This window comes from Eptesicus fuscus, chromosome 1 (assembly GCF_027574615.1).
Source record: "Eptesicus fuscus isolate TK198812 chromosome 1, DD_ASM_mEF_20220401, whole genome shotgun sequence".
NCBI classification, from domain to species: Eukaryota; Metazoa; Chordata; class Mammalia; order Chiroptera; family Vespertilionidae; genus Eptesicus; species Eptesicus fuscus.
Window position 1 is genome coordinate 3,217,318 of NC_072473.1, and position 22,987 is coordinate 3,240,304.

The 22,987-nt window shown below is 41.5% G+C and overlaps 1 pseudogene; it reads left to right on the top strand.

Annotated features, from left to right (window-relative positions):
- Positions 1 to 20,438: 20,438 nt before the first annotated feature.
- Positions 20,439 to 21,427, top strand: LOC103299733 (procathepsin L-like; annotated as a pseudogene).
- The last annotated feature ends 1,560 nt before the right edge of the window (positions 21,428 to 22,987 follow it).

A 22,987-nucleotide genomic window follows, 5' to 3' on the forward strand; every position in this document is an offset into this window, starting at 1 on the left:
GAGGGGTGTGGAGGGATGTGGAGGGATGGAGAGTTGAAAGTAGAGATTGTATTTGTGTAAATTGCAGGGAACATCAGAAAGAGGTAAAAAAAAAACTTAATCCAGCATTTGGTCCTAAATAGAGAGATGAATCTTTTCATTTGCTTGGGGAGTTAAACTAAATTAATTGTTGAAACATTAATTTCAGCCAGTAACATATTATTTAAATGCAGTTTGGAGGGAGAGAAGCAATGAATCCAACCAGACTCAAAGAAACATGGATGAAGAAAGTGACAATGAATTCTGGAATTCCTTTACACGGGTTGAGTGTTTATAGTTTAAGGTGAGGATATAATATTGAAATGACCTAGTTAGGTTAGAAAAAAAGGAGAAAAACATATTTTTGCTTGAGGTAATCAAAACAACTTTTTACAAACAAGATCTCTTTTAGTTTGTGAACTTAAGAGCATTCAGTGATATAGAAAATGATGCATTATCCATTTTTTGAAAAGTGTAAAGAGTAAGAGTTATATTTGAAAATAAAATCTCCTTGCTTGACATCATGGGAATTTGCCCCAAACACCTAGGACAGTGCAGGACCCTTGAAGAGACTATTCTCAAGATGGCTGCACTGCTGTTTGTAGGTTTAAATCTGATAGATGTGTTATGGATCTTGAACAAGAAAGAAAACCATCAAACTGCTTTTAGTAACCCCAGGAGATTTCCCAGAACCTTTCTAGTGCATTATTATGGCATCGATTTGTTGATCTGAAGTTTCCAAAGATTCCATTACTCTTGTCAAATTCAAAAGTAACTTTATCATTTGCCTTCGTGGGTTTAAAATAGCACCTCTCTAATGTCTTCCATCACTAGGCCACCATATGTAAATAAATGATATTTAGAACGATCTTTTAGATAATTAGTTTGGCCAGTGTAATTCATTATTCTCGGAGAAGTGGTTTTTATATATAAAACAATACAGCCCTGGCTAGTATAGCTCAGTAGGTTGGAGCATCATCCTATACACCAAAAGGTGGTGGCTTTGATTCCTGGTGGGCACATACCCAAGTTGTGGATTTGATCCCAGGTCAGGGTTTGTATAGGAGGCAAGCAACGGATCGATGTTTCTCCTCTCCTCTCCTCTCCTCTCCTCTCCTCTCCTCTCCTCTCCTCTCCTCTCCTCTCCTCTCCTCTTCTCTCTCTCTCTCTCTCTCTCTCTCTCCATTTCTCTCTCTAAAATAAACTAAGAAAAACTCTTTTCTAAAAAAAACAAAACACCTGCAATACATTTTTCTATATATAGAGATTAAGTTGTATAAAGCTCTCAAGCTGTATAGTACTTTGGATCACTATGATATTATTTATCTGTATTATTTAAATGTCCATCTCACATGCAAACAATCTGAAAATGAGTCACTCACCCAGCAGGATGCTTTTCTGATGTGTGTAATAATGACTTATAAAGTACACCTCTGCAACAATAGTCTACCAATATCCTAAAGAAAAGTCCCATGGATGAATGAAGCTTAAATCTGATCTTAAGGATAACAAAAAAGGTCTGTATCTGCTCCTCAGTGTAAAGTGACTCAGGTACCTCTGTGTTTTCTATTTTGGTGAATGCCATTGCCACCCTTCCGGTTGCTCAGGATCAAAACCTCAAAGTCATCGTTACATCTCTCCTCGTCCTCACACCCCACATCCAATTAGCTGACCAATCCTGTTGATTCTATGACCTCAACGTGTTTGGCATCTAACCCCTCCTGTTCCTTCTGCCTGGCTTTTGTCGTGGCCTTGAAGTTGTCTTTCCATTTTTTGGCAGTGTCCATTCTCCATGACTCCTCTCCACTGCCACCACATTTCTCTTCCTATGACCTGGAGGAGATCATTTCCTTCCTCAAAAGCCGTGAGGATCCTCAAGCCAAAATTCAAACTACCACAGTATGGTACGCGGATCAGCTTGGTCCATGAACCCCTCGGCGTGCTTCACCATGGAGATACAGAGAGAAATAGGGAGTGATCATTTAGCCACCTCTCTACACATTCTTTCCTTCTTTCCTACATTTGTTCTGATGATATTCATTAAAATGTTATTATACGTCTGTCAAATATACTAATATAGTTTTCAATTTGGTAAGTTAAACAATTGTTAAAACCCTTTTTCTAGTAATGCATTTTTCACTGTTGAAAATAAATGTGTCAGTATACCGAACATCAGAAATTTAAAACAGTGATCATTTGAGAAGCACTGAACAGCGCTACACCAAGTGAGGTCCCCCGGCTGGCAGGATCCTCATCACCTGGGAGCTCGCTAGAAAGGAGGAATATCAAGTCCCACGCAGACTTATTGATTAAGAATCTTCAAGGGTGGGTCCCAACACTCCATGTTTTAACAAGCTCTATAGGTGCTTGCTAACGTTTGAGATACACTAACAATCTTTCCACTGCTCCTTCAAACCCCTGCAGCCCCTGGTGGCTATTAAGCACTTGAAATGTGGCTAATATGATGGAGAATTTTTAACTTTCTTTAGTTTAATTTAAATCTAAATAGCTACATGTGGCTGGTGGCTGCCATATTGGACAGCACTGGTGGCTGGTGGCTGCCATATTGGACATGTGGCTGGTGGCTGCCATATTGGACAGCATTGATCTGTTCCCTACCCTATATCCTTAAATAGACAGCCGCGGTGCTATCTCTGTGCTGTATTTGAAGCTTTTCAGTCCGCATAGGAATATTTGTTTTCCAACCCTAGCACACTCTCTTTTTTAAAAAAAATGTATTTTATTGATTTTTTACAGAGAGGAAGGGAGAGGAGGAAGGGAGAGGGATAGAGAGTTAGAAACATCGATGAGAGAGAAACATTAATCAGCTGCCTCCTGCACACCTCCCACTGGGGATGTGCCCGCAACCAAGATACATGCCCTTGACCAGAATCGAACCTGGGACCTTTCAGTCCGCAAGCCGACGCTCTATCCACTGAGCCAAACCGGTTAGGGCTTCCTAACTCTCTTAATAGTACTTAATACTCTCTGCTTTGTGCCCAAGTTAGTTAGGGATGGGTTTGCCCTCCCTCAGATGGAGAACTGTTGGTTTAATCATCTTTTATTGCACGACAGCACCTACCTGATACTTTGCAAATGGGACACATTCATCAACCATGTAATTAAATTAAACCCACATGAAACCAGAAAGAAAAGTCTTCAACACCAACAATGCATCCTAGTGTTCTTAGAAGTCAAGACAGATCAAAATGTTAACGTATACAATTTAGTTTAGAATAGGAAAAATGTTAAAGCCATGGTGAAACATTTGTCACAGGATCAAAATACATTGTTATAAAAATAAACAGAGTGCCTGCTGCATCATTTCTTTAGCAGCAGGAAAGCATTTTCCTTTGGCAATCCTCTACCTCCATCAGAAGTGTTCCTTAACTAAATTTGAGATTAGAAACAGATTTGTAGCTTTTTAAAAAATGGCACTCCTATTGTAGAAATGTATTCGTGGTGCTATAAAAGCAGTTCTCCTATCAATTTCAAGAAAGATATTAGACTTCTAAATAGATCAATATTGTGTTACAAAAGAGAAAAATAATGATTATCTTTACAGAAAAGGTGAGAAGAAAACACAATTTATTCTGCTTCATTTCAAAGTTCTATACTTGATCCTATTTTTACAAAGCTATAAAATTAAAATACATGAAATTAACCACACCAAACCAAACATTAAGGTGGTTAATAATTAAGTACATTCTGCCATCAATGTAATAAACCTCATTAGATTTTTATAGGGATTACATACCCACATTGACTCACAAATACAGCACTCCATAGAACTTACACTTCACAACGCCTTCACACAAAAGTGAATGGGAAACGTATGTTACTTTCCAACAATGGGCAATGGCAGTCTTCATATTAGATTTGAAAACCTGAATGTCAAATACAATTGACAGTTTTCTATGTACCTTTCATTATGGAAGCTCACAAACTAACATCAATGCCAACTCCCCTTACAAGTTGTGTTTTCAAACATTTTAGGTTGTCTGATTATGCCATGGTGGGAAAGCGCACGATTCAACAAGCATCACACATGATACATTTGACATTCTTCTCAATCTGTTCTAGGAAGCTTGGAAAGATGCACGTTTCTAGGCAATTTTTTCTAATTTATTGTGTGTACTTAATTTAGATGAATAGACTGGAAGTCCAAGATAAGACAATATATTTGTCTTAAGAATCCATACTTTATTAGAACATAATGGCAAACAATATTTTTAAGACATATAGATAATTGAAAAAACAAAAGATGCCACAGTACAAATGACATAATCTTAGTTATGTAAAAAACAAAGTAAATATATGTGAAAACATAAAGAATGTGAACACCAAACTGTTAAGACTGGTTTCCTTTAAGTGAGTAAGTAATGGTGGTGGGGATAGTGAGAAATATATTTTTCATGGATCTATCCTATGTATTTTCGCAAGTTTGAATCCTTTATAACAAGAACGTTTCCAGGAGTTTCAATTAAGATGTTGGAGTAGGTAGACACTCTACTCACCTCCTCCTATCACCACATGAAAATTACACCTAAATTATAGAACAATCCATCGGGAGAGCCATCTGAAGACTAGTTGAACAGAAGTCTTATAATCCATATATATATATAATAGAGAAATATGCTAATTAACCAGGACGCCATAACGGGTCAACCAGACAGGAGGAGGCTGTGCATGCAGCGTTGGGGGTGGGGCGGCAGGGGCCTCCGCGTGCCTGCGCTGGGGGAGGGTCTGGTCAGCAGCCGCTGAGGCTGCTTTAAGGGCTGGAGAGGAAGGCAGGGCCAGACCAGCAGTGGCCGTGGCTGCTGAGGGGCCCAGGGAGCCAGGCAAGGCCGGACTGGCGACTCCAGGGTGGGTGGCACAGCCAGACCCGCCCCAAGGTGGGTCCAGCCATGCAGCTTGACAGCAGACAGCAGGGCCTGCTTGGCCGTAGCTGTAGCGACCCAGGAGCAGGCAAGCGCGGCCTGCAGGCAGCACCCAGCAGGGCCTGCTTGCCCATCGCCATGGTGTGGAGCAGGCAGGCCCTGCAGAGAGCAGAGAACCACAGGGAGCGGGCCTAAGCCGTCAGTAGGACATCCCCTGAGGGCTCCCGGATTGGAGAGGGTGCAGGTTGGGCTGAGTACAAATTTTGTGTACTGGGCCTCTAGTAAGGATATAAAGAAACCACATTAAGACTGGCAGGAGTGGCAGAGACGCAACATGAGTTGACCCCATACCGACGTGTAGTGCTTGAGGGATATCTCAGCTGCAGATGTCCCTCCTGAGAAGTGAGGGATCTCAGCCCTATGCTTTGCTCCCTAGCCTGGAATGACATCTGGCTGTGAGAATTAATGAGGAGTCCATCCAACCAGGTGAGAAGGAAGCCCCACCCTAAGAGGCACCCAGGTCTCAGTGTCCCTTGGTAATCGCTGCAAGCACCTCTGAAAGAAAGCTGCCCTCGAGTTCCGCCCGATTCCAGACAGTCCAGTTTCTCCCCATATGAGTCTGGGTCCCCAGAGTCTCACCCGGAACTAGAGTTCAGAGCAGTTGGGAGCTTTTGTCTCCCTCCCGCTTGAAAAAGACAGCTGCGTACTCAGTTGCCAGCCCTCTCTGCACGTGCCTCCGTACCTCTGCCTTTACTTCCGCAGCTCCTCTGAGTCTCAGTGTGCTTTCCTCTTCCCTTCTAGTTGTAGAATTTCCACTCAGCCAGCCTTCGTGTGGTTCTGGATGATGTCCATTTTTTCTTTTATTTGTAGTTTTGAAGTTGTTGTGTGAGGCAGCACTTTCAGGTATTTATCTATGCCACCCTCTTGGTGTCTTCCCTGTCATTGATGTTTCTAAATCTCTATTCCCCTCCCTTTCTCTCTGTAAAAAAATCAATTATATATATATATATATATATATATATATATATATATATATATATATATGAATTTATGGATGAATAAAATGACATAGTGAAAGAAAATGCTTGAAGCTCTAAGTACATGCATACTTGTATCAACTTGCCATTTGCTCAGCACCTCGAAGCTCTACATTCTTCATTGGGCATTGAGAGCAGAGACATGAAAAGAAAACAGTTTCTTTTCTCAAAGACCCATAGGCTAGTGGGGAAGATAGAAAGGTAACGATAATGGGGCACATGAGAGACTTAAGCTGGGGCACAATGGGGTAAAGAAAGAGATTGCTCTCAACAGGGGAATATTTACAATGGAGACATATTTACACCGGAAGCATTGGAAATTAACAAAAAAAGAGCATGTTTCCATTTTGTTCAGAAAACACGAGCACTAATATGACAGTAAATTCTTTGTTGTTCCTCAAATTCAGGGAGGAGTGGAAGGAAGCAATATCCAAGTCAAATAGTGCTTTGGGGCAATGTCTCAGCCAGATAAAACAGGCAAAGAAGCAATGACATGAAAATTGCCTGGGCTTTACTACAAGAATCCAGACATGTGGGTCCTGATTGTAATGGGAGCCCAAGTGTTATGATTGTGGCAGCCTCCAGCTAGAGCTCCTAGGAAACCTGCATTTCTCCAGTTCAGGGAGGTTTAAGTAATTCACCTGCTGTCAAGTTTGATACACATGCATATGCCACTGGGTGGTATGTATGAGTGTGTATGACCAAAATATGACATTTATAATCCTCAAGGTAACAGTTATGGTCAACAACATTCTTTCTGTCTTGAAATATTGAGAAATATCCTAACATCTTTTTTCACTGAATTTTTTTTAACCTTCCCATGTAGAGGAAAACAGTTATTTCAGCAAATGCTTTTATCACCTTCATGATTTTGTCAATGAGTTGCCCCAGCCCAAAGAGGTCACAATGAGTCACAAATCATTCTGATCAGAACCAAATAAATACAGGTCCTGTCCTCAGTCAGTCGTTATAGTGGGGTCAACAAGCTTTTGCTATAAAGGCAAGCCAGTAAATATTTTAGGTTTTGTGAGACACACGGTCTCTCTTGCAACAACTCAACGTTGCTATTATAACATGGAAACGGCCACAGGCAATATGTGAATGATGGGCATGGCCAGGTTCCAATCAAACTTTAGTTACAACAATGGGTGGTAAGCCAGGTTTTGTCCACGGGCTATCGTGTGGCAGTCCTGCATAAGACTGTTGAGAAGGAAAGGGGGAAAATGAACTGAGAACAAAGGAGAACAAAACTACGGGGGAAATGAAATCGTTGATGGAATCATTGCAGTCATACCAAGAAGAGAATATTCTAGTTGTAAGATATATGAGTATAATGACAATAAATCAATAAACTCTGACTAATCAAACACATATTCTGTCTTGTGATAAAATAAAACTTATTGGTAGAATTTCTTACCAACTCTAACCACTATAAAAAATAATCCTATTTTGAAAAATATAAATAAATATATAGCTCAGAAATAGGACTCTAACATGGATAAGTCTTGAAAACATGATGCTCAGTGAAAGAAGCCAGACACAGAAGGCCACATATTGTATGATCCCATTGATATGAAATGTCCAGAACAGGCAAATCCATAGAGACAGAAGGCAGATTAGTGGTTGCCAAGGGCTGGAGGAAGAAATGGGGAGTGACTGCTAAGGGGCAGTCATCTTTCTGGGGTGATGAAAAGGTTCGAAATTAAATAGTGGTGATGGTTGCACAACTCTGTGAATGTCCTAAAAACCACCGAATTGTACGCTTTAAAAGGGTGAATTTTATGGGATAGAAATTATATTTCAATTTTTAAAAAGGGTCTAGGACATTTTCATGCACCGCTTTTATTTTTCTGGAAGGCAACTTGAGGCAGTATATATGAAAAGGTGTGCAAATGCGGGAAGCCAGAGAGAAACAGGATCTGAGATGTGGAAACTGGAGAGCAGCAAAAATTAAAAAATCAATCAATCAATAAATTAATTAATTTAAAAAATAAGTCAATAAATAAATGAATAAATAATTTCAGCAACTGGAATAGCTCCAAATACATCAATTCAAATACAAGAGGGGTTTTGTCATGTCTTGAGAACAAGGAAAAGGTAGCACTTCACCTTTCCATATCCCTGGAATATGGCCATGGATATTTGATTGTTGATATGAGTTAATGACAGATTTGCCTGGACAGAAAATGATTATTGCTGGGCACCAGGCTAGGAGCTTTTATATTTTGATGATCCTTACCACAGTTCTGCAGATTATGCATTATAAACCCCATTTTACAGATGAACAAACTGATTGTCAAAAGCCATGCTCTTGCCTAGCCTGTGTGGCTCAGTGGTAGAGCATCGACCTCTGACCCAAGAGGTCCCTGGTTCAATTCCCAGTCAGGGAAACTGCCCAAGGTTGTGGGCTTGATCCCCGGTCAGGGATGTGCAGGAGACACATCCCTGATCGATGTTTCTCTCTCATTGATGTTTCTATCTGTCTATCCTTCTCCTTTCCTCTATAAAATCAATAAAAACATACGTAAAATGTAAAAAGAAAAAGCCACGCTCTTCCCCTATCCCTCCTAATCTCACAGATCATATGTGGATGGTACCTCTGGCAGGAAGTGGTTGTCAGCCTGCACCTCACTCCCAATGTTCCTCAGCTGCGCTCCTTCCCTGAAAGGGGGTACGTATGAGGCCATGCCCACAAGTTCACAATACCACCATCTAGATTTCAGCAGCAGTCAGTCAACTGGTGTCCCTCTCCTCTGTCCACAACTACCAGAGGGACCTATTTGAAACTTCTATCAGCTCATTCACCCCTCACTCTTTAAAAGCACCAAGCCCTTCACCCAGAGTTAGAAGGGCCTAGATGCCCTGCTTGTTGGTTATCACAGGTGCTGAGTCTTGGCCTGGCCTCTCTTGCATCAGCCTATGGGCCTTCCTTCACATTGAGCCTTGGAAGCTTATCCTAGCTGGTCCCTCTGCCTGGAATGCCCTTCCATGGCTGACACCTTATTCAGGTCACCTCCCACAGAGCCTGCCCTTGTCTACAGTTCTAAAGCAGCAATAATATACACTATTCTAATCTTCTGCAAAGCTTTTACCACCTGATATTTAATCTTCTGCAAAGCTCTTACCACCTGATATTTTCTCCTCTTTCCCTCCCTCCCTCTCTCCCTTTCTTCCTTCCTACTTTTGGTCCTTCCTCCTTTTTTCTTTCCTCCATCCCTTTTTCCTTCTCTCCATTCTCCCTCCCTGCTTCTTCTCCATCCAGTGGAATATAAGCTATAGGAGAATATGAACTCTGTGCTCTTCATTGAAGGATCACTGCTCCAGTCCATGTTAGGCACTCAAATATTTGTTGAAAGAATTAATGATAGTGAATGAAACTTGGCAAGGTCCCATGTTTAGCTAAATAATTAAAGTTCAAAATCCCATAGCACATAGGCTTGGCTCTGCAAAGGGATATCCAATAAATGGGGGTTCTAATGACCACAAACTTTAGAAGGTCCTAACCAACACTGACCATTTACAACTGCGCCCACCCCCAAAGCTCCATGTCTGAGACAAGTTTCTGCCTGGAGTTTTTATTACCTGCTCATAAAGCCCTGAATCATGTGGTTTACAGGGCAAGTGCTAATGCAGTCATAATTATATTGGTGTGAACACATTGTCATAGATATGCAGCAAACATAGACACAGGCGTTTAAGGGAAACCAGCTGCTCCCTACACAAGATCAACTGTTGCGTAGAAACCAGTCAGCAGACACACAGCTAAAGAACTTGAACTGAGTGACTGAAGGTGACACACCCTATAAATCACAGAGTAAAAGGACAGTTTGCAGCAGCAGCTCAGAGTAACCAACTCACTACCCAGAAAGCAATGCATTTTGGAGACTCTACAATGAAGACATGGAAACCACCTTCCCTCAAATGGTGACTGCCATTTGTTTTCTGTTTAATTAACCCACACATAAAATAAGTGTAAACTTCAGTCTGTGGGTGATTTCCTTTCTTTTCTCTCTGGAAGCTGATCAAGAAACAAGAAGGGACATGACTTCATTATACTAGTAAATTCAGCACTTACCTAGGGCTTCCCCCCACTTTTAAATCTTTGAAATAACAGCTGACCCGTTAAGAGACTGGAAGGTGAAAAATGTCAAGCCTTTGACCTTTCCTTAATTCATAAACATACTGAGCCAATGAAAACATACTCACCCACCCACCCACCCACACACTCCATCTCCACACAATTAGTATTTTCCATGGACTCAGTGATGATTCTAAAGCAAGGTTTCTTGGCCTGGGCACTTTGTGGAGGGCTGTCCTGTGCATTGCAGGATATTTAGCAGCATCCCTGGCCTCTTCCCACTAGATACCAGTAGCACCCACCACTCTGGTAGACAACCAAAAATGCCTCCAGACATTGCCAAGTATTTCCCTGAAGGCAAAACCACCCCAGGTTGAAAACTCCTATCTAATAAAGAATGAATATGCAAATTGACCATCACACCATCACAAAGATGGTGGTGCCACAGCCAATAAAGAGGGAATATGCTAATTGACTGTCATGCCCTCAAAGATGGTAGCACCCACAGCCACAAGATGGCGGCACCCAGTCCCCTCAGCCCCATCGGGGCACCTGCCTCTGGAGTCCCCCAGTCCCCTCAACCCCCAAGCCACCCAGGGCTGGCCTGAGGCACAGGCAAGCCTTGGATGGCTGCTGCCCAGCCACCCAGGGCCACCCAAGGGTCAGGTAACCATGGCTGGCCGAGGTTTGTGCTGCTGGCAGTGGCAGCAGCAGAAGTGTGATGGGGGCATCGCCTTCCCCTGATTGCCGGGTTGCCTGTCACCCCTGAGGGCTCCTGGACTGTGAGAGGGGATAGGCCGGGCTGAGGGACCCTCCCTCCAGTGCATGAATTTTCATGCACCAGGCCTCTAGTTGTACATAAAAACTGGACCAAAAAAAAAATCATCTAATCCTCTCTAATTGTTTTCCTCTTTTAACATATGCTGACACATTTTATCTTTTGGACACTATAAATGTATAAATCTAGAATGTACACAGATTGCCCCTGTAGCTCTGTTTGAATTGTGGTTGCTTCTCAGCATCTTTCTGATATGCCATGAGGCCAGGACTGCTTTTATAGGGAGACTCCTTGAAATTCAATGCAGGATTTTTATGCCTTCATCAAGAATTGTATGCCAAGATTACACTTTTTAAAAACGACCAGGACCTCTAAATGCCTCTGAGACTCAGCAATATTTGCAGCTGGTGGAAGGATCTTAAAACTGGTTTCAAACCAGACATTTAGAGATCATAATATTTGTACGAAGAGCTCTTTAAAGGAAAAGAAGAGAGCTGGTTTTAGTTTGAAACCAATGAAAAAACAAGTCGTTTGTCTCTGCCTTTTGCTAAAATAACTAACCTCTTTTAATGACGATATATTTAGATTAACAACAGAAAGAGCAGAACTAGCCCTGATATCGGCCTTACAAGATTTTACAATTCTGCAAAGGCCATTAATCACAAACAATCTATAAAGACAACCTAAAGAAAATGTGTTCCAACTGCCTCATTCCCTTGTCTTGGTTATAATCCAAGAGTAAATCCTCCAAGTCTAAAGCTCGCTACCCATAAAACTTCTTATCTGCCTTTGCTCGGTAAAGGCCATCAACCAAATCTCTACACACTGGTTTTCCCATGGAGGAATGAGGCTGTGAGTTTGTTTACCAAGAGGCAAAAGGTGGGAAGGAAGAATAAATAAGAACTTGAACATAAATCTTCATCAGCCATCTAGTGTAAAGCTGATGTGATTTAGAGAAAGCTTTTCTTCAGGGTTTTCATAAATTTCATTATTTACCCAGGAATAATTTATTCTAATTGAAAAAGTGCATTTTAGAAGCTGCTGATAATCATACATGGATTATTTCACATTATATAGGAGCTGACCAATGGTTATTGATTTAGCAACAGATCAATTTAGCGATTGATTTAGCATATTTGACATGAATGGTATAATGTCTCCAAATAGTATAAATTCTGTTTATAGAGAGATGAAAAGTGAATTAGTATCATTTTTATCCCCTTTTTTCTTTCTGATGGTTTAATGACCTGCTTCACACAAGCCCCACATTTTTCTTTGGGCTGAAGAGAAAAATACTTGACATAGTCCATCTCGACCTAACTTGGGGTGTTGCATTAAGCCCTCTATGAGTACCTTGCATCTTGTGATCTATTTAATACCTTGCCTTTCTTATTAACAAAACCAAAACTAGGCCACATTCAGGATGATCAGCTGGAAAGAATGTGGTTTGTCCGAGAAGGTGGGTGTGTCCCCAGCATTCTTCTCTAAGAACAGCATGGCTCACCACAAATGTGGAGGGTGGCGTGTGTGGAAAGTCGGGGCCCCCAGTCTAACCCTTGATTAGAGAACGTTTGAGTTTTTATTAATGACAATTTCAACACCCTTCTTTCCTATAGGTTTCCCACCAACTAATTCAAGAGCTGCTTGTGGGGGCATACTAACATGATGGATTCCTTTTAGGAGGAGTCTGAATGCTTCCAAATACCGTTTATGTACTTTCTAAAATAACTGACTATGAAAGAAAAGAGTATCTAGTAGTTATAAGCCAAGGAAATGAATGATTTGAATACTACTTGAGTAAATCCTGATGTTGTTTTGTCTCTCATCCCCCTGTTCAATGAAGCTACATCTGTCAGTATAACCTCTTTGCAAAAGATTGGTTGCTAATTTTAAGGTGATCAAACATAATTTAATCCATTCAAGCTACCACATAGTGACTGCCTTGGTGGGCCAGCTAGTCACTGTATTCTATCTCCTATTTTCAGAGGTAACAATACTAATTATTTAAGAGCTAAGTCTTCAGGAAGTATGAGGACAATGGGAGTCATATTTCCAGTGGGGCCTAATACGTCAAGCCTGTGCAGCATCGCACGCCCCTTCAGCCTGCCTAAGCACTCAGAGCAACCTACGGGGCTCCAACAGTCCGTCCTAGTCTCCAATGCCGACATCAGCTCCCTTTATGAAAAGAGCCAACTTGACCTTCACCACCAGAACAGAAACCCTGCAACGGGCACTACTATGTGCATGATTTTATTCACTCCTCTACTCACCTCACATAGTAGGTCAAATTTCTCTCATTTTACTGAGAGGTTAAGTAATTTGCTGGGGTCACGTAGCCAGCAAGGGGCTGAGGCAAGCCTTTAAGCCAGCTCATTCCCAGCACACAGTCACTGCTGCTCCCACTCTATCTGGAGGAGTAAGTCATCACCCTGAGATGCGGGGTTGTTGGCTCCCAGTTGCAAGGGCATGCTGAGTGAAACCACTGGAATGAGATACAGGAATGTTTGGAGAGGTTTCTCTACACCCTTATGCCAAATCAGATGTGTATTTGATAGGACACTAAAGCATTAAGGGCATCACCAGACAATATTAGTACTTGTTACTAAACATCATTCCTATATGTTACTCCCTCTCTGAGACAAGCAAATATGCAAAAACGCATGCATCGCTACTCTAAAAATCGCACCAGTGAAATCCAGTCTGTGTTGTTTTCTTCTCCGGGTTTTGCCAATTAGCTGTTTCTTATTCTGTCAGCTCTTTAAATGGACAGAAAGCAGGCCTTGAGTTTCGGGCTAGCCTTTGAACGTGCCTTCCAATACAGTAACAGGGCTGCAAACTGGAGCACTGTGTTCCGAAGCAGGAGATGGTTTATTGTCATTGAGGCCTAGACTGCAGCGAATGTGGCAGGGTATTAGATCAGCAGTGGGCTTTGCTGATGGGGCCTTGCAAGCTGTGGCTGTGACCTGCAGAACTCCTTGTATTCTCCTTGTACAGCAATTGTTCCCTGCAGCTCCCCTCCCCACAATGTGTTCCCTCGCCTTGCATTAAAACATGTCCCGACTAGTCTGGCTTGTCCACAGGCCTTGGAGCCCCTCAAAAGCAGATATATTGCTCATTATTTTGGATTGCCTAGGGGTCTGGCAACTGTGCCTGGCACATTTTGATGCTCCCTACCCCTCCCCTCGCCAATTTTGGTTTATATCCTCTGCAAGTTCTCCTCTGAATTCTTTAAATATCATTGCTTCAAGTATCCACCCAGCTTTACAACAGCAATTTACCACTTTGATTCCTCACTCCACTTTGCTTCTACTGTTGATTTATGTTCCCTTAAATTTCTAGGGCAAGTCAGAAAGGTGGAGAAGAAACATTGCAGACTTTGGAGTCACTAGCCAGCTATGTGGCAAGGGGCGTATTTAATCGCTATGAGCTTATGAGGCTCTCATTTCTAAGGAGAGAGTTGAGTTGGAGAGAAGGGAGGAAAGGGGAAGGGGAAGGAAGGAAAGAAAAAAAGAAAGCAAGAATGTCAGTCTTGTATGGTCATTATAGGAATTTTAGAAACTGTTTTGTAAGCTCTTGGCATTTAATTGTCATTCGTTAGTTAGCAGCCATCTGTTTGTGTGTATTCCTGAGTCTAACTATGAATATTGTGAAGCCAAATAGAAGATACATCACATATTGAAATAAGAGAAGATGTGTCTTTGATTTTTTTTTGTCACCATGATGGTATTTGTGGGTAAATTTTTTCTTCTTGTTTAATCTCTTTGGAATTTTTATTTATAAAGCGAATCATGTTACATTTAGTTCTTACTGGTATTAGAATCAAACTTGGTAGAAGCCTAATATTAGCAAGCAGCACTTTCGGGTCATCAGATGAACACTCAAGTAAAGAGAGACAACCCTCTTTAAACCGCTCTCACCCGCCAGGCCACCAGCACTAATATACTGTGATGTAACCATCTGTATCTTAGCTTCTGCATATAGCTTTTTAATGTGAATTTTATTGGCCATTCTCCCTTTTTTCTTCCATCAAGCAAATATTAGTGAGGAATAATTAATAAGCAGACTTAAACATCTTCTAATCAAATAACAGGCCCTCTAAATGTTAAAAGTGAATTATATTGAGTTTGGGCAAAATGATCAATTATTGACCAGCATTCAGAGTGCAATGAGGGGAAAAAAACACTGTAGAGTAGGCACTGGCATGAAGATAGCAGAAAAAAATCTTATGATAGTATAAGATTGGAATTGAATGTCTAGAGTTATTTAATAAAAGTATTATGATTGGAAACCATCATTACTAAAAAGCATTCATTACTGAGTTAATATGTGGTTCTGGTGAGATAATACAACAATCGTGAGAACTCAACATACTTGCAGAATGTTTAGGGTGGGGTGGAGATACCAAAAAGACTGATTAAAGTCTCAATGATAGCCATGAGGGTGGTGAATGGCTATTATCATGCAGCGAACACTTACATCCACCATGTGGGAGACCAGCAGGAACTTTTCCTACACCCTCATGACTCTAAGGCATATTATTATCCCCGTATTTCCCAAAGGAGAAACTGAGACCTAAAGAAGTCAATAAACCCTACCAAAGTCCAGATTTATTGGCAGTGGCTGAGCTGGGCTTTCAACTCATTTCTGGCTCTAGAAGTCTTTTTGACTAAATTAGGTCACAGAATAGTGACCTACCGTATTTTCCAGCGTATAAGATGACTGGGCGTATAAGATTTTCCTGGGTTAAAAAGTCGTCTTATATGCCGGAAAATATGGTAGTCCAATATATCTAATCCATTATATCTAATCCCATCAATATAGTCCAATATACCATATTTTCTGGCGTACAAAACAACTTTTTAACCCAGGAAAATCTTATACGCCCAGTTGTCTTATACGCCGGAAAGTACGGTAATTATGTTATCCCTCAAATCACCGTAAATGCTGTAGTAGGCCCCTATCAGATGGTCCCCAATAGTCCCTATCTCCTCAAATTTGGCATTTACCTCCCCTTAAGTAACTTGTTCCTAACTAAGAGAATATGGCAATGTTGAGTGGAGCCACTTCCATGATGGGTTAAAAAATATTGGGATCTTCATCTTGCTAGCAGGCTCTCCTCCTAGCTGGCTTTGAGGAAGCAAGCTGGAATGTTGGAGAGGCCGGCATGGCAAGGAACTGAGGGCAGCCTCTGGCTCACAACCAGAAAGGAAATAAAGCCCTCAGTCCAGCAGCCCTCAAGGAACTGGATCTCGCCAAAAACCACACAAGTGAGCTTGGAAGCATATTCTTCCTCGGTCTCCATGTGAGATACCGCCTCAGTGGACACCTTGATCACAGCCTGGTGAGGCCCTCAGCAGGGGACCCAGATAAGCTGTGCCTGGGCTCCTAATCCACAAAACCTGTGAGATACCATATTTTCCGGCGTGTAAGACGACTGGGCATGTAAGATTTTCCTGGGTTAAAAAGTCGTCTTATACGCCGGAAAATACGGTAAATATCTATGCAGCTTTGAGCACAAGTCACTTCACCTATAAGATGGAAATACCATATTTTCCGGTGTATAAGACGACTTTTTAACCCAGGAAAATCTTATACGCCCAGTCATCTTATACGCCGGAAAATACGGTAATAAATGTGTGTTGCTTTAAGCCTCTGAGTTTGGGACAATTTGTTAGGCAGCACTAGATCACAAATACAAGGGTCTCACAGAAAGGCCAAATAAAACCCACTGGCTTGCCACATGTAGCCACGAGTGTGAGACCCACAGAAGACAATGATGCTAGTTTTCAAAGTGACAGATACTTCAACTCCCAGACTATATAGCACCCAGATAATGGGTGAAAACAATACAGTGAGCACATTGCCCCCTGGGCCTAATACATTTGCTTAACTTCTGTGTCAAACGCATAAAACAGAAAAGGGTGCAACCATTAGGCAGAAAAACAGTGAACTAATACATAGATGTAATGAATTAATATAAGTGAACAAAGAACAAGTACATACTGAGCAACTGAAGTTTTAGAAATCACTTGATTTAACCAGGCTGGAGTTAGAGAGAATTCCAACCTAAATTGAGGTTTTAAACTAGGGGATGGCTGAGTCCTTCCCTTGGGAATCATTTGGTATCCTGGCTGCGTAGGCCAGCTCTGTTGGGCTTAGCTTCATCATCAGGGAATAGTCCTTTGGATTAGAATGTTTCCAGCTTTTACAGAGCTTTCATTTTGTAATAAATGGAGAGTCAAGACTGAAATTCAAAAAATTTCTGGCCCAATTACATTTAGTAATATGAGAAATTATGTTATTTCCCTTGGCTTTAAAAATTAGTCAAAGCTTACTTGGAATTTTAAAAATTCCCCCTTTTTGTTTGATTTTGTTTCCCTCTTCATTTACAGATTGGCCTTTATGTTCAATATCAGTTCCTTTCCATAAATATTAAAAGTGACAATTTATGTTTGACAATTTCCATACTAATGGGTAACCACAGCTCTAAACTTTATTAACCCAATGCAGAAATTTATAACTTTCTGTTCTGAGGTCGACACATTCATTATACTAAGTTATGTCCCATCTGCACTATTTCTTAGTACTGAGACATAGCCTTTGAGGTTAAGTAGCCCTGAGTTTGAATCCTGGACAACTCAGTTACTAACCAAGTGGTCTTACTCTCCCTGACCCTCAGTTTTATAATCTGTAAATGGGGATAAATATAAAGTCCTTGAGATGGAGATTTCCATATAAATTAAATGACATCATGTAAGTAAAATGTTATGCTTGGTACATAATAAGTAGCTGTTACTATACTTTAAAGATTTTCTCTTTATCTTTGGTTTTCTGCAGTTTGAATATGATATGGCTAGGTAGAGACTTTTGATATTTATCCTGCTTTGTGTCTATGAACTTCCTGGATTTGTGGTTTGGTTTCTGTAATTAATTTAGGAAAATTTTCAGCCATTGTTACTTCAATGATTTTTTTCTGCTTCTTTCTCTCTCTTTTTTTCTTCTGGTATTCCCACTATGTATATTATACCTTTTGTAATTGTCTCACAGTCAATTTAAATTGTTATTTAAAGATCTGGGAAGCAATGCATAAGGAATGTCAGGACAAAGCAATAGAAAATATGACAGAGAGTTGAAGGACAGTAAGGGCTAAAGTACTGAGTGGATTCAGCCAAGAAGAGGCCAGCAGTGACATTTTCGGGGGGCAGTTTTGACAGAGCATTGAGGGAGGAAGGCAGGCTACAGTGGAACACACAATTCTCTTTTATCTGTAGGCAACTAAACTTGAGTGGCCACACAAAAAAGAATATATTGGCTCATTACATACAGGTAGTTGCAGTCTGCTGGTTGTTAGATTGCCATATCTTTAAGACACATGGGTAAGAGGGGTGACATCCAGAAACTAAGTAATTTAAGCCATAGCTCTGAAGCAAAACGATTGACAAGCTCCAAAAAATGCTCAGTTGACCCTATCCAAAAAAATCATTCATCATCTTTTTAAAACCTCCCCCCCCGCACCCAATTTCAATCATGCCAATATCCTACCAGATTGGAAACTAGATAAACGCCAGCACCCTAAAACACTCCTTTCTAAGCATCTCTATGATGGATCAAATAATGATCGGGGATGCATGTCTCCATCAGCACTGGGGTCACTCCAGTCCTGCTCTGCTTGACCCAGAGTGCGGGGACACCTGAGACTGGATTTTTTTAAATATATTTTATTGATTTTTTACAGAGAGGAAGAGAGAGGGATAGAGAGTTAGAAACATCGATGAGAGAGAAACATCGATCAGCTGCCTCCTGCACACCCCCTACTGGGGATGTGCCCGCAACCAAGGTACATGCCCTTGACCGGAATCGAACCTGGGACCCTTGAGTCCGCAGGCCGACGCTCTATCCATTGAGCCAAACTGGTTTCGGCAGAGACTGGATTTTATGTCCTTTCCAGAGTGCATGGCAGAGAACACAGGCTTCCCAGCCACCAGCATGACTTGCCCAAAGAGAAGTTGCGTGGGAAGTGCTCCTAAGTTCCCATTGAACCAGGATGGAGAATTAATGGCAAGCCAGGGCACTTAGAATTGAACGTTCACCCACGATGACCTGGCAAACCAGTCCCCCTGCATGTTTGCCTTCACTGTATGATTTCAGCGAGAAGGTTGTCCTTATAACCTGAAGGCCTGGAAACGTTTTAAAACCTGAATTGGCCTATTCCTGGAGACTAGTAATGAACCTACTGGGATATCATCAATCTGCAGGGTTCCCCCAGCACTGAAGACATATTTCATCCTATAATTGAAAAATAGATTTGATTTCTATTCCATTGTGTCAGAGCTTACACTTAGGTCTCTCAGTGGAGTGGTCTGGGCAACAGGGAGATGGTCTAGTTTTGAAAAAAGTTACTCTATAGACACCTGTGAAGAACACTACGGAAATGGAGCTAGAGTGATGTTTGAAAAGGGATTCTGATGCCTCTTTGTAAATTCTGGGGTGGGATTGAGGGATGTGAGGCATGGAGAGCCCAGATGAGTGGCCTCCCAACCTGGACTAGCATTTACTGAGTCCCACTATGTGTCAGACCCTTGACATGAGTTCACTGAATCCCTTCAACAGCCCTGAGACTGGGTATCTATTTTAAAGAAGAGTAAAGAAAATCCAGAAAGATGGACACCATAGCTGGCATATAAATGACTGAATGGTGATTTGAACTTGAACCCAAGTCTATCTCACTCTGAGACTATGTTCTTTGCTGTCCTCCACAAGAAACCCGGCTGGCTGTCTCTAAACAGATGCCTGTTGTCTTATCGGTTGAGTATATCAAAATGTGATGTTTCTGATAGAAGGGCACAGTATACAAGCAAAATAACCCAAGAGTACATGCCATTGACTCAGGCAGTGACACTTAGGACATTTTCCTATCGAGTTTACGTCGTGAACTTTTAGCATCCTTTTTCTTATTTTTTCTTAGGGAATGCCTAGAAACCACATGCCTCTTGTCAGGGCTACCTTAGGAAATCCAAGTGACAATGGGAAGCCCTCACATTACCAGCAAACCCTGGGCAATTAGCCCTCTAGTGCAGAGGTGGACAAACTTTCTCTGTACAGGGCCTGGCAGTCAATGTTTTAGGTGTTATGAGTCAGGTGGTCTCTGTCCCAACAACTCAACGGCGCTGTTGAAGCCCCAAAGCTGCCATGGACAATACATAAATGAAGGAGTGTGGCTGTGTGCCAGTCAAACTACTTATGGAGACAAGTTTGAATTTTATATAGTTTTCACTTGTCACAAAATATTACTCTTGTTTTGAATTAAAAAATGTAAAAAGCATCCTTAGCTCCTGGGCTGTACAAAAGCAGATGGCGACATGGATTTGGCCCATGGACCAATGCTTGCCATTCCCTGCTGTTTAGGATCACACTCTCTTTTATTTTTTCATATATGTTCACTAGTTTACTTTCAGAAAGTTTACAAAATAGAGAAAATCCATTGATAAATAATTAGTGAGAACTACTGAGCGTGATGACGTTTTTAAATCATATTCACACCAGTTTTTGGTTACTGGGGTGGCTCATAGAAAACAAAGCTCTGGGAGATCCTGGACCAGCACGTGCTGACTGCTCCTGCTCAGCTGTGCCCCCAAAGGTTTTGAAACATGAATCCTTCCCTCTTCTTGATTGCCCTGTACTATAGCTTCAGCTGCTCCAAAACTTGATGGAAGTTTGGAGGCATGGTGGCACCAGTGGAAGGCAACACACAGTAAGCTATATGGCTCGAATGAAGAAGGATGGAGGAGAACAGTGTGGGAGATGAATATGAAAATGATTGACCTGCACAACCAAGAATACAACCTAGGGAGACAGAGCTTCACCTTGGCAATGAATGCTTTTGGTGACATGACCCACGAAGAATTCACGCAGGTGATGAATGGCCATCGGAACCAGAAGCACAAGAAAAGGAGAGTGTTCTGGGAACCTTACATTGCGGAAATCCCCCCAACCGTGGATTGGAGAGAAGAAGGCTATGTAACTCCCGTGAAGAACCAGGGTCACTGTGGTTCTTGTTGGGCATTTAGTGCAACTGATGCCCTTGAAGGACAGATATTCCGGAAAACTTATCTCATTGAGTGAGCAGAACCTTGTGGACTTCTCTCAGGCTCAAGGCAATGAAGGCTCCAATCATGGCCTAATGGATAATGCCTTCCAGTATGTGAAGTCCCACGGAGGCCTGGACTCAGAGGAGTCCTATCTATATCATGCAAAGGTTGGACCCTGCAAATACAGGCCCGAGGATTCTGTTGCCCATGACATTGGCTTCGTGGACATCCCTGAGCAGGAGAGCGCCCTCATGAAGGCAGTGGCAATCGTGGGGCCCATCTTTGTTGCTATAGATGCAAGCCATCTTAGCTTCCGGTTCTATGAAGGTGGCATTTATTATGAGCGGCACTGCAGCAGCATAGGTCTAGATCATGGCATTCTGGTGGCTGGCTATGGCTTTGAAGGAGAAGAATCAAGTAACAATAAATATTGGATTGTCAAGAACAGTTGGGATAAAGCTTGGGGCAAGAATGGCTACATAAAGATGGCCAAAGACCGGAACAACCACTGTGGAATCGCCACCGCGGCCAGCTATCCTACTGTGTGAGATGATGCTGATAAAAAAAGACCTGATTGAGAACAGGATATACAGAGGAGGAATTTTTATCTTAAAACTGACCACATTTTACTTAATGGGATACAACACTTGAATCTTAGAAGATCCAAACTGTGATTTGAATGCTGTGATGTTTTACATTGGTAAAATGTTACCACTTCTTTTATAAGGATGCATAATTTTTTACCTTTTAAAATAAAACTTAATTTTTATTATTATTTAAAAAAACAAAGTTCTCTATTTCTTTAAAAAAAACCTTTTCATTGAAATTTTTATTGTGATAATTGTAAATTCACATGCAGTTGTAAGTAACACAAAGAAACCCCTTGTACCCTTTGCTTAATTTCCCTCTATGGTTACAGTTGCAAAACCATAGCATAATATCAAAAGCAGAAAGTAGACATTAATATAACCTACCGAGTTATTTAGATTTCCCCAGTTTTACTTGTATTGGTGTGTGCATATATGCATTTAGCTCTGTGCAATTCTGTCACATATGCAAATTTGTCTATCGACCACCAGGATGAAGATATTAAGAGTTCCATCACCACTAGGATTCCTTGTGTTATCCTTTCATAACTGCATCCACCTCCCTCTTTTCCCCCCACCCCTAACCCTGGCAACCACTAATCTGTTCTTTATTTCTAAAATATTATTTCAAGAATTTTATATAAATGGAATCATACAGCATATAACCTTTGGGAATTGGCTTGCTTGGCTCAGAATAATTCCCTGGAGATTCCTCCAGTTTGTTGAATGTATCAATAATTCATCCCTTTTTATTGCTATGTAGTATTCCAAGCTATGGATGTACCACAGCTTGTTCAACCCTATATGCATTGAAAGACATTTGTGTTCTTTCTAGGTTCAGGCTAACATGAATACTAGTAAAGCTTTTATGAATGTTTATGGACAGGTATTTGTGTGAATATTTCATTTCTCTGGGAGAAACGTCCAAGAGGGCAGTTTCTGGGCTATCTGATAATTTCATACTTAGAACGTTTTAAAATGCCCTTTGGGCATATTTCAAAATAAGCATTTTTAACGTTATCACAAAAATACCTGGTATTGAATGATGCCATGGTAAAGGCCCTTTAAAATTTCCCTGCCATCACACATTTTCATTTTACAGGACCAGGAACTCCAGACGAGGGACCTTAACTGACCCCAAAGGGTGACACGTTACATAATGGTCAGTGAGCTCTAAGCAAACACAAGAAGTCACTTCTGTCTCACCACTTTCTGCTCTCATACTCACACTGCACCAGTAGAATCACAGATGGAAAGTGAAAGACAGGGACTCATCACGAAAGAAGGGACATGATTTACTTGACTCTTAGGGACGTTATGAGCTCACATCCAACCACCTGTCCTTTGCCTCAGCTTCCCTCCATGGGGTCAGCGTGGCTTCCCCGCTCATAACTTGAACGGCCTTATGGCTCTGGCAAATGATCAGGGACAGCAAAGTGCAAACATGCAAACAATGTTTAATAATTCTCCCGGGTGTGGATGGGAACCAGAAACTCCAAAGCTCTGTGACGACAGCAAACA